At 34.8% G+C, this 11,428-nt stretch overlaps 1 non-coding gene across 1 annotated transcript; it reads right to left on the reverse strand.

The window, feature by feature from the left end:
* Positions 1-5,756: 5,756 nt before the first annotated feature.
* On the reverse strand, positions 5,757-5,830 carry TRNAS-ACU (transfer RNA serine (anticodon ACU)). The gene has a single exon. It is a non-coding gene; the product is annotated as a tRNA-Ser (tRNA).
* Positions 5,831-11,428: the final 5,598 nt, after the last annotated feature.

Genomic DNA, 11,428 nt, shown 5'->3' on the forward strand with positions numbered 1-11,428 from the left:
ACTTTGCAAAAAGTACATACTGACAAAGGCTAATAAGCATTCATCTAGAACGTTTCCTAGAAAAACTTTAAAAAGTCAATAATCTGGAGAGTTTTTGTAAGAATTTTCTTAAATCAACCAACGAAGAAACACATTGGTACTTTCCCATGATGAGTGAGTGCTTCAGGATCTCTTGCACTTACATGTGCAGCAGAGTACTGCAATGGAAGCATGCTGGGCCCATTACCCAGAGGTAGGCAGATTGAAACTATCCTCTGCTATATGCATTTTTATTGTTAAAGTAATCCAAAACTGGGATTGATATGTTAGCTATTTTATGTTTACTTAAAGTACAATGACTTTTACCATTTTAATTTGTTTTAATAGTATATTGACAGTATAGTTTTCTTTCAAAAATCCACTTAATTTTCTTTACCCTATTATTAAAATGGTAATTGACAAAAACAAACTACATTGTCACCAGAAGAGCAATACAAAATGTACAAGTGATATATTAAAATCATCTTTCCAGCTTGAATTTCAATGATGCATTGGGGCAACGATTTTGTGAGAAACATCTTCACCCTTAAATAAAGATTTTCTTAATTCCTTACCTGTGTGCTAATTAGATATCACCTTGTTTTCACATTAAACAGACTTCCACATGAGAAAGCAGCAAGGATGCATTGGCGTTAATGTTTCCTGGTGTCAACCTGTATTATTTCAGTAGACATTGAAATGAGGATGCATCTTGCTGCCTTTCCAATGAAGCAAGTTTAATTTAGTTATAGGTGAAAAACCATCCCTACAAAGGTGTTAATCAGAGACTTGGCTTTGTGGACACTTTTTAGAGAACAAATTTGTTAGCATAAAAATAAAGGCAGAAAATGAAGAGCTGTTTAATCACTCAATTGGATTTTTCTACCAGCATATTTTTTTCTCTGCAACCCATTGCTAAATTGTGCTTCCTAGCTGTTTTTTATAAAATCACTGAATCAAATCTAACTCTGATTACATCAGAGAAGGCCAGGTACCCTACACCAGAACAGGGGGTTTGAAATTTTGACTTGTCTACTTAAAGATCACCAAAATCTGATAACAAGGTCAATTACGTCCCTGGTTGGGATTGAACCACCAACCTTTTGGTTAGTAGCCGGACACACTAACCGATTGCGCCACAGAAACACTTTGCAAAAAGTACATACTGACAAAGGATAATAAGCATACATCTAGAACGTTTCCTAGAAAAACTTTAAAAAGTCAATAATCTGGAGAGTTTTTGTAAGATGTTTCTTCCATCAACCAATGAAGAAACACATTGGTACTTTCCCATGATGAGTGAGTGCTTCAGGATCTCTTGCACTTACATGTGCAGCAGAGTACTGCAATGGAAGCATGCTGGGCCCATTACCCAGAGGTAGGCAGATTGAAACTATCCTCTGCTATATGCATTTTTTTTGTTAATTTAAGTAATCAAAACTGGGATTGATATTTTTGCTCTTTTATTTTTACTTAAAGTACAATAACTTTTACCATTTTAATTTGTTTTAATAGTATATTGACAGTATAGTTTTCTTTAAAAAATCCACTTAATTTTCTTTACCCTATTATTAAAAGGGTAATTGACAAAAACAAACTGCATTGTCACCAGAAGAGCAATACAAAATGTACAAGTGATATATTAAAATCATCTTTCCAGCTTGAATTTCAATGATGCATTGGGGCAACGATTTTGTGAGAAACATCTTCACCCTTAAATAAAGATTTTCTTAATTCCTTACCTGTGTGCTAATTAGATATCACCTTGTTTTCACATTAAACAGACTTCTACATGAGAAAGCAGCAAGGATGCAGTGGCGTTAATGTTTCCTGGTGTCAACCTGTATTATTTCAGTAGACATTGAAATGAGGATGCATCTTGCTGCCTTTCCAATGGAGCAAGTTTAATTTAGTTATAGGTGAAAAAACCATCCCTACAAAGGTGTTAATCAGAGACTTGGCTTTGTGGACACTTTTTAGAGAACAAATTTGTTAGCATAAAAATAAAGGCAGAAAACGAAGAGCTGTTTAATCACTCAATTGGATTTTTCTACCAGCATATTTTTTTCTCTGCAACCCATTGCTAAATTGTGCTTCCTAGCTGTTTTTTATAAAATCACTGAATCAAATCTAACTCTGATTACATCAGAGAAGGCCAGGTACCCTACACCATAAGAGGGGGTTTGAAATTTTGACTTGTCTACTTAAATATCACCAAAACCTGATCACAAGGTCAATTATGTCCCTGGGTGGGATTGAACCACAAACCTTTTGGTTAGTAGCCAGACACACTAACCGATTGAGCCACAGAGACACTTTGCGAAAAGTACATACTGACAAAGGCTAATAAGCATTCATCTAGAACGTTTCCTAGAAAAACTTTAAAAAGTCAATAATCTGGAGAGTTTTTGTAAGAATTTTCTTAAATCAACCAACGAAGAAACACATTGGTACTTTCCCATGATGAGTGAGTGCTTCAGGATCTCTTGCACTTACATGTGCAGCAGAGTACTGCAATGGAAGCATGCTGGGCCCATTACCCAGAGGTAGGCCGATTGAAACTATCCTCTGCTATATGCATTTTTTTTGTTAAAGTAATCCAAAACTGGGATTGATATGTTAGCTATTTTATGTTTACTTAAAGTACAATGACTTTTACCATTTTAATTTGTTTTAATAGTATATTGACAGTATTTTTTTCTTTCAAAAATCCACTTAATTTTCTTTACCCTATTATTAAAATGGTAATTGACAAAAACAAACTACATTGTCACCAGAAGAGCAATACAAAATGTACAAGTGATATATTAAAATCATCTTTCCAGCTTGAATTTCAATGATGCATTGGGGCAACGATTTTGTGAGAAACATCTTCACCCTTAAATAAAGATTTTCTTAATTCCTTACCTGTGTGCTAATTAGATATCACCTTGTTTTCACATTAAACAGACTTCCACATGAGAAAGCAGCAAGGATGCATTGGCGTTAATGTTTCCTGGTGTCAACCTGTATTATTTCAGTAGACATTGAAATGAGGATGCATCTTGCTGCCTTTCCAATGAAGCAAGTTTAATTTAGTAATAGGTGAAAAACCATCCTTACAAAGGTGTTCATCAGAGACTTGGCTTTGTGGACACTTTTCAGAGAACAAATTTGTTAGCATAAAAATAAAGCCAGAAAATGAAGAGCTGTTTAATCACTCAATTGGATTTTTTTGCCAGCATATTTCTTTTTCTCTGCAACCCACTGCTAAATTGTGCTTCCTAGCTGTTTTTATAAAATCACTGAATCAAATCTAACTCTGATTACATCAGAGAAGGCCAGGTACCCTACACCATAAGAGGGGGTTTGAAATTTTGACTTGTCTACTTAAAGATCACCAAAATCTGATAACAAGGTCAATTACGTCCCTGGGTGGGATTGAACCACCAACCTTTTGGTTAAAAGCCATACACACTAACTGATTGCGCCACAGAGACACTTTGCAAAAGTACATACTGACAAAGGCTAATAAGCATTCATCTAAAACGTTTCCTAGAAAAACTTTAAAAAGTCAATAATCTGGAGAGTTTTTGTAAGATGTTTCTTCCATCAACCAACGAAGAAACACATTGGTACTTTCCCATGATGAGTGAGTGCTTCAGGATCTATTGCACTTACATGTGCAGCAGAGTACTGCAATGGAAGCATGCTGGGCCCATTACCCAGAGGTAGGCAGATTGAAACTATCCTCTGCTATATGCATTTTTTTTGTTAAAGTAATCAAAACTGGGATTGATATTTTTGCTCTTTTATTTTTACTTAAAGTACAATAACTTTTACCATTTTAATTTGTTTTAATAGTATATTGACAGTATAGTTTTCTTTAAAAAATCCACTTAATTTTCTTTACCCTATTATTAAAAGGGTAATTGACAAAAACAAACTACATTGTCACCAGAAGAGCAATACAAAATGTACAAGTGATATATTAAAATCATCTTTCCAGCTTGAATTTCAATGATGCATTGGGGCAACGATTTTGTGAGAAACATCTTCACCCTTAAATATAGATTTTCTTAATTCCTTACCTGTGTGCTAATTAGATATCACCTTGTTTTCACATTAAACAGACTTCTACATGAGAAAGCAGCAAGGATGCAGTGGCGTTAATGTTTCCTGGTGTCAACCTGTATTATTTCAGTAGACATTGAAATGAGGATGCATCTTGCTGCCTTTCCAATGAAGCAAGTTTAATTTAGTAATAGGTGAAAAACCATCCCTACAAATGTGTTAATCAGAGACTTGGCTTTGTGGACACTTTTCAGAGAACAAATTTGTTAGCATAAAAATAAAGGCAGAAAATGAAGAGCTGTTTAATCACTCAATTGGATTTTTTTTGCCAGCATATTTCTTTTTCTCTGCAACCCACTGCTAAATTGTGCTTCCTAGCTGTTTTTATAAAATCAATGAATCAAATCTAACTCTGATTACATCAGAGAAGGCCAGGTACCCTACACCATAACAAGGGGTTTGAAATTTTGACTTGTCTACTTAAAGATCACCAAAATCTGATAACAAGGTCAATTACGTCCCTGGGTGGGATTGAACCACCAACCTTTTGGTTAGTAGTCGGACACACTAACCGATTGCGCCACAGAGACACTTTGCAAAAAGTTCATACTGACAAAGGCTAATAAGCATACATCTAGAACGTTTCCTAGAAAAACTTTAAAAAGTCAATAATCTGGAGAGTTTTTGTAAGATGTTTCTTCCATCAACCAACGAAGAAACACATTGGTACTTTCCCATGATGAGTGAGTGCTTCAGGATCTCTTGCACTTACATGTGCAGCAGAGTACTGCAATGGAAGCATGCTGGGCCCATAACCCAGAGGTAGGCAGATTGAAACTATCCTTTGCTATATGCATTTTTTTTTTGTTAATTTAAGTAATCAAAACTGGGATTGGTATTTTTGCTCTTTTATTTTTACTTAAAGTACAATAACTTTTACCATTTTAATTTGTTTTAATAGTATATTGACAGTATAGTTTTCTTTAAAAAATCCACTTAATTTTCTTTACCCTATTATTAAAAGGGTAATTGACAAAAACAAACTACATTGTCACCAGAAGAGCAATACAAAATGTACAAGTGATATATTAAAATCATCTTTCCAGCTTGAATTTCAATGATGCATTGGGGCCAACGATTTTGTGAGAAACATCTTCACCCTTAAATAAAGATTTTCTTAATTCCTTACCTGTGTGCTAATTAGATGTCACCTTGTTTTCACATTAAACAGACTTCTACATGAGAAAGCAGCAAGGATGCAGTGGCGTTAATGTTTCCTGGTGTCAACCTGTATTATTTCAGTAGACATTGAAATGAGGATGCATCTTGCTGCCTTTCCAATGAAGCAAGTTTAATTTAGTTATAGGTGAAAAACCATCCCTACAAAGGTGTTAATCAGAGACTTGGCTTTGTGGACACTTTTTAGAGAACAAATTTGTTAGCATAAAAATAAAGGCAGAAAATGAAGAGCTGTTTAATCACTCAATTGGATTTTTCTACCAGCATATTTTTTTCTCTGCAACCCATTGCTAAATTGTGCTTCCTAGCTGTTTTTTATAAAATCACTGAATCAAATCTAACTCTGATTACATCAGAGAAGGCCAGGTACCCTACACCATAAGAGGAGTTTGAAATTTTGACTTGTCTACTTAAATATCACCAAAACCTGATCACAAGGTCAATTATGTCCCTGGGTGGAATTGAACCACCAACCTTTTGGGTAGTAGCCAGACACACTAACCGATTGCGCCACAGAGACACTTTGCAAAAAGTACATACTGACAAAGGCTAATAAGCATTCATCTAGAACGTTTCCTAGAAAAACTTTAAAAAGTCAATAATCTGGAGAGTTTTTGTAAGAATTTTCTTAAATCAACCAACGAAGAAACACATTGGTACTTTCCCATGATGAGTGAGTGCTTCAGGATCTCTTGCACTTACATGTGCAGCAGAGTACTGCAATGGAAGCATGCTGGGCCCATTACCCAGAGGTAGGCAGATTGAAACTATCCTCTGCTATATGCATTTTTATTGTTAAAGTAATCCAAAACTGGGATTGATATGTTAGCTATTTTATGTTTACTTAAAGTACAATGACTTTTACCATTTTAATTTGTTTTAATAGTATATTGACAGTATAGTTTTCTTTCAAAAATCCACTTAATTTTCTTTACCCTATTATTAAAATGGTAATTGACAAAAACAAACTACATTGTCACCAGAAGAGCAATACAAAATGTACAAGTGATATATTAAAATCATCTTTCCAGCTTGAATTTCAATGATGCATTGGGGCAACGATTTTGTGAGAAACATCTTCACCCTTAAATAAAGATTTTCTTAATTCCTTACCTGTGTGCTAATTAGATATCACCTTGTTTTCACATTAAACAGACTTCCACATGAGAAAGCAGCAAGGATGCATTGGCGTTAATGTTTCCTGGTGTCAACCTGTATTATTTCAGTAGACATTGAAATGAGGATGCATCTTGCTGCCTTTCCAATGAAGCAAGTTTAATTTAGTTATAGGTGAAAAACCATCCCTACAAAGGTGTTAATCAGAGACTTGGCTTTGTGGACACTTTTTAGAGAACAAATTTGTTAGCATAAAAATAAAGGCAGAAAATGAAGAGCTGTTTAATCACTCAATTGGATTTTTCTACCAGCATATTTTTTTCTCTGCAACCCATTGCTAAATTGTGCTTCCTAGCTGTTTTTTATAAAATCACTGAATCAAATCTAACTCTGATTACATCAGAGAAGGCCAGGTACCCTACACCAGAACAGGGGGTTTGAAATTTTGACTTGTCTACTTAAAGATCACCAAAATCTGATAACAAGGTCAATTACGTCCCTGGTTGGGATTGAACCACCAACCTTTTGGTTAGTAGCCGGACACACTAACCGATTGCGCCACAGAAACACTTTGCAAAAAGTACATACTGACAAAGGATAATAAGCATACATCTAGAACGTTTCCTAGAAAAACTTTAAAAAGTCAATAATCTGGAGAGTTTTTGTAAGATGTTTCTTCCATCAACCAATGAAGAAACACATTGGTACTTTCCCATGATGAGTGAGTGCTTCAGGATCTCTTGCACTTACATGTGCAGCAGAGTACTGCAATGGAAGCATGCTGGGCCCATTACCCAGAGGTAGGCAGATTGAAACTATCCTCTGCTATATGCATTTTTTTTGTTAATTTAAGTAATCAAAACTGGGATTGATATTTTTGCTCTTTTATTTTTACTTAAAGTACAATAACTTTTACCATTTTAATTTGTTTTAATAGTATATTGACAGTATAGTTTTCTTTAAAAAATCCACTTAATTTTCTTTACCCTATTATTAAAAGGGTAATTGACAAAAACAAACTGCATTGTCACCAGAAGAGCAATACAAAATGTACAAGTGATATATTAAAATCATCTTTCCAGCTTGAATTTCAATGATGCATTGGGGCAACGATTTTGTGAGAAACATCTTCACCCTTAAATAAAGATTTTCTTAATTCCTTACCTGTGTGCTAATTAGATATCACCTTGTTTTCACATTAAACAGACTTCTACATGAGAAAGCAGCAAGGATGCAGTGGCGTTAATGTTTCCTGGTGTCAACCTGTATTATTTCAGTAGACATTGAAATGAGGATGCATCTTGCTGCCTTTCCAATGGAGCAAGTTTAATTTAGTTATAGGTGAAAAAACCATCCCTACAAAGGTGTTAATCAGAGACTTGGCTTTGTGGACACTTTTTAGAGAACAAATTTGTTAGCATAAAAATAAAGGCAGAAAACGAAGAGCTGTTTAATCACTCAATTGGATTTTTCTACCAGCATATTTTTTTCTCTGCAACCCATTGCTAAATTGTGCTTCCTAGCTGTTTTTTATAAAATCACTGAATCAAATCTAACTCTGATTACATCAGAGAAGGCCAGGTACCCTACACCATAAGAGGGGGTTTGAAATTTTGACTTGTCTACTTAAATATCACCAAAACCTGATCACAAGGTCAATTACGTCCCTGGGTGGGATTGAACCACAAACCTTTTGGTTAGTAGCCAGACACACTAACCGATTGAGCCACAGAGACACTTTGCGAAAAGTACATACTGACAAAGGCTAATAAGCATTCATCTAGAACGTTTCCTAGAAAAACTTTAAAAAGTCAATAATCTGGAGAGTTTTTGTAAGAATTTTCTTAAATCAACCAACGAAGAAACACATTGGTACTTTCCCATGATGAGTGAGTGCTTCAGGATCTCTTGCACTTACATGTGCAGCAGAGTACTGCAATGGAAGCATGCTGGGCCCATTACCCAGAGGTAGGCCGATTGAAACTATCCTCTGCTATATGCATTTTTTTTGTTAAAGTAATCCAAAACTGGGATTGATATGTTAGCTATTTTATGTTTACTTAAAGTACAATGACTTTTACCATTTTAATTTGTTTTAATAGTATATTGACAGTATTTTTTTCTTTCAAAAATCCACTTAATTTTCTTTACCCTATTATTAAAATGGTAATTGACAAAAACAAACTACATTGTCACCAGAAGAGCAATACAAAATGTACAAGTGATATATTAAAATCATCTTTCCAGCTTGAATTTCAATGATGCATTGGGGCAACGATTTTGTGAGAAACATCTTCACCCTTAAATAAAGATTTTCTTAATTCCTTACCTGTGTGCTAATTAGATATCACCTTGTTTTCACATTAAACAGACTTCCACATGAGAAAGCAGCAAGGATGCATTGGCGTTAATGTTTCCTGGTGTCAACCTGTATTATTTCAGTAGACATTGAAATGAGGATGCATCTTGCTGCCTTTCCAATGAAGCAAGTTTAATTTAGTAATAGGTGAAAAACCATCCTTACAAAGGTGTTCATCAGAGACTTGGCTTTGTGGACACTTTTCAGAGAACAAATTTGTTAGCATAAAAATAAAGCCAGAAAATGAAGAGCTGTTTAATCACTCAATTGGATTTTTTTGCCAGCATATTTCTTTTTCTCTGCAACCCACTGCTAAATTGTGCTTCCTAGCTGTTTTTATAAAATCACTGAATCAAATCTAACTCTGATTACATCAGAGAAGGCCAGGTACCCTACACCATAAGAGGGGGTTTGAAATTTTGACTTGTCTACTTAAAGATCACCAAAATCTGATAACAAGGTCAATTACGTCCCTGGGTGGGATTGAACCACCAACCTTTTGGTTAAAAGCCATACACACTAACTGATTGCGCCACAGAGACACTTTGCAAAAGTACATACTGACAAAGGCTAATAAGCATTCATCTAAAACGTTTCCTAGAAAAACTTTAAAAAGTCAATAATCTGGAGAGTTTTTGTAAGATGTTTCTTCCATCAACCAACGAAGAAACACATTGGTACTTTCCCATGATGAGTGAGTGCTTCAGGATCTATTGCACTTACATGTGCAGCAGAGTACTGCAATGGAAGCATGCTGGGCCCATTACCCAGAGGTAGGCAGATTGAAACTATCCTCTGCTATATGCATTTTTTTTGTTAAAGTAATCAAAACTGGGATTGATATTTTTGCTCTTTTATTTTTACTTAAAGTACAATAACTTTTACCATTTTAATTTGTTTTAATAGTATATTGACAGTATAGTTTTCTTTCAAAAATCCACTTAATTTTCTTTACCCTATTATTAAAAGGGTAATTGACAAAAACAAACTACATTGTCACCAGAAGAGCAATACAAAATGTACAAGTGATATATTAAAATCATCTTTCCAGCTTGAATTTCAATGATGCATTGGGGCAACGATTTTGTGAGAAACATCTTCACCCTTAAATATAGATTTTCTTAATTCCTTACCTGTGTGCTAATTAGATATCACCTTGTTTTCACATTAAACAGACTTCTACATGAGAAAGCAGCAAGGATGCAGTGGCGTTAATGTTTCCTGGTGTCAACCTGTATTATTTCAGTAGACATTGAAATGAGGATGCATCTTGCTGCCTTTCCAATGAAGCAAGTTTAATTTAGTAATAGGTGAAAAACCATCCTTACAAAGGTGTTAATCAGAGACTTGGCTTTGTGGACACTTTTCAGAGAACAAATTTGTTAGCATAAAAATAAAGCCAGAAAATGAAGAGCTGTTTAATCACTCAATTGGATTTTTTTTGCCAGCATATTTCTTTTTCTCTGCAACCCACTGCTAAATTGTGCTTCCTAGCTGTTTTTATAAAATCACTGAATCAAATCTAACTCTGATTACATCAGAGAAGGCCAGGTACCCTACACCATAAGAGGGGGTTTGAAATTTTGACTTGTCTACTTAAAGATCACCAAAATCTGATAACAAGGTCAATTACGTCCCTGGGTGGGATTGAACCACCAACCTTTTGGTTAATAGCCATACACACTAACTGATTGCGCCACAGAGACACTTTGTAAAAGTACATACTGACAAAGGCTAATAAGCATTCATCTAAAACGTTTCCTAGAAAAACTTTAAAAAGTCAATAATCTGGAGAGTTTTTGTAAGATGTTTCTTCCATCAACCAACGAAGAAACACATTGGTACTTTCCCATGATGAGTGAGTGCTTTAGGATCTATTGCACTTACATGTGCAGCAGAGTACAGCAATGGAAGCATGCTGGGCACATAACCCAGAGGTAGGCAGATTGAAACTATCCTCTGCTATATGCATTTTTTTTTGTTAATTAAAGTAATCCAAAACTGGGATTGATATGTTGGCTCTTTTATTTTTACTTACAGTACAATAACTTCTACCATTTTAATTTGTTTTAATAGTATATTGATAGTATTGTTTTCTTTCAAAAATCCACTTAATTTTCTTTACCCTATTATTAAAATGGTTATTGACAAAAACAAACTACATTGTCACCAGAAGAGCAATACAAAATGTACAAGTGATATATTAAAATCATCTTTCCAGCTTGAATTTCAATGATGCATTGGGGCAACGATTTTGTGAGAAACATTTTCACCCTTAAATAAAGATTTTCTTAATTCCTTACCTGTGTGCTAATTAGATATCACCTTGTTTTCACATTAAACAGACTTCCACATGAGAAAGCAGCAAGGATGCAGGGGCGTTAATGTTTCCTGGTGTCAACCTGTATTATTTCAGTAGACATTGAAATGAGGATGCATCTTGCTGCCTTTCCAATGAAGCAAGTTTAATTTAGTAATAGGTGAAAAACCATCCTTACAAAGGTGTTAATCAGAGACTTGGCTTTGTGGACACTTTTCAGAGAACAAATTTGTTAGCATAAAAATAAAGCCAGAAAATGAAGAGCTGTTTAATCACTCAATTGGATTTTTTTGCCAGCATATTTCTTTTTCTCTGCAACCCAC

This window comes from Pseudophryne corroboree (assembly GCF_028390025.1).
Source record: "Pseudophryne corroboree isolate aPseCor3 chromosome 7 unlocalized genomic scaffold, aPseCor3.hap2 SUPER_7_unloc_3, whole genome shotgun sequence".
Classification (NCBI taxonomy): Eukaryota; Metazoa; Chordata; class Amphibia; order Anura; family Myobatrachidae; genus Pseudophryne; species Pseudophryne corroboree.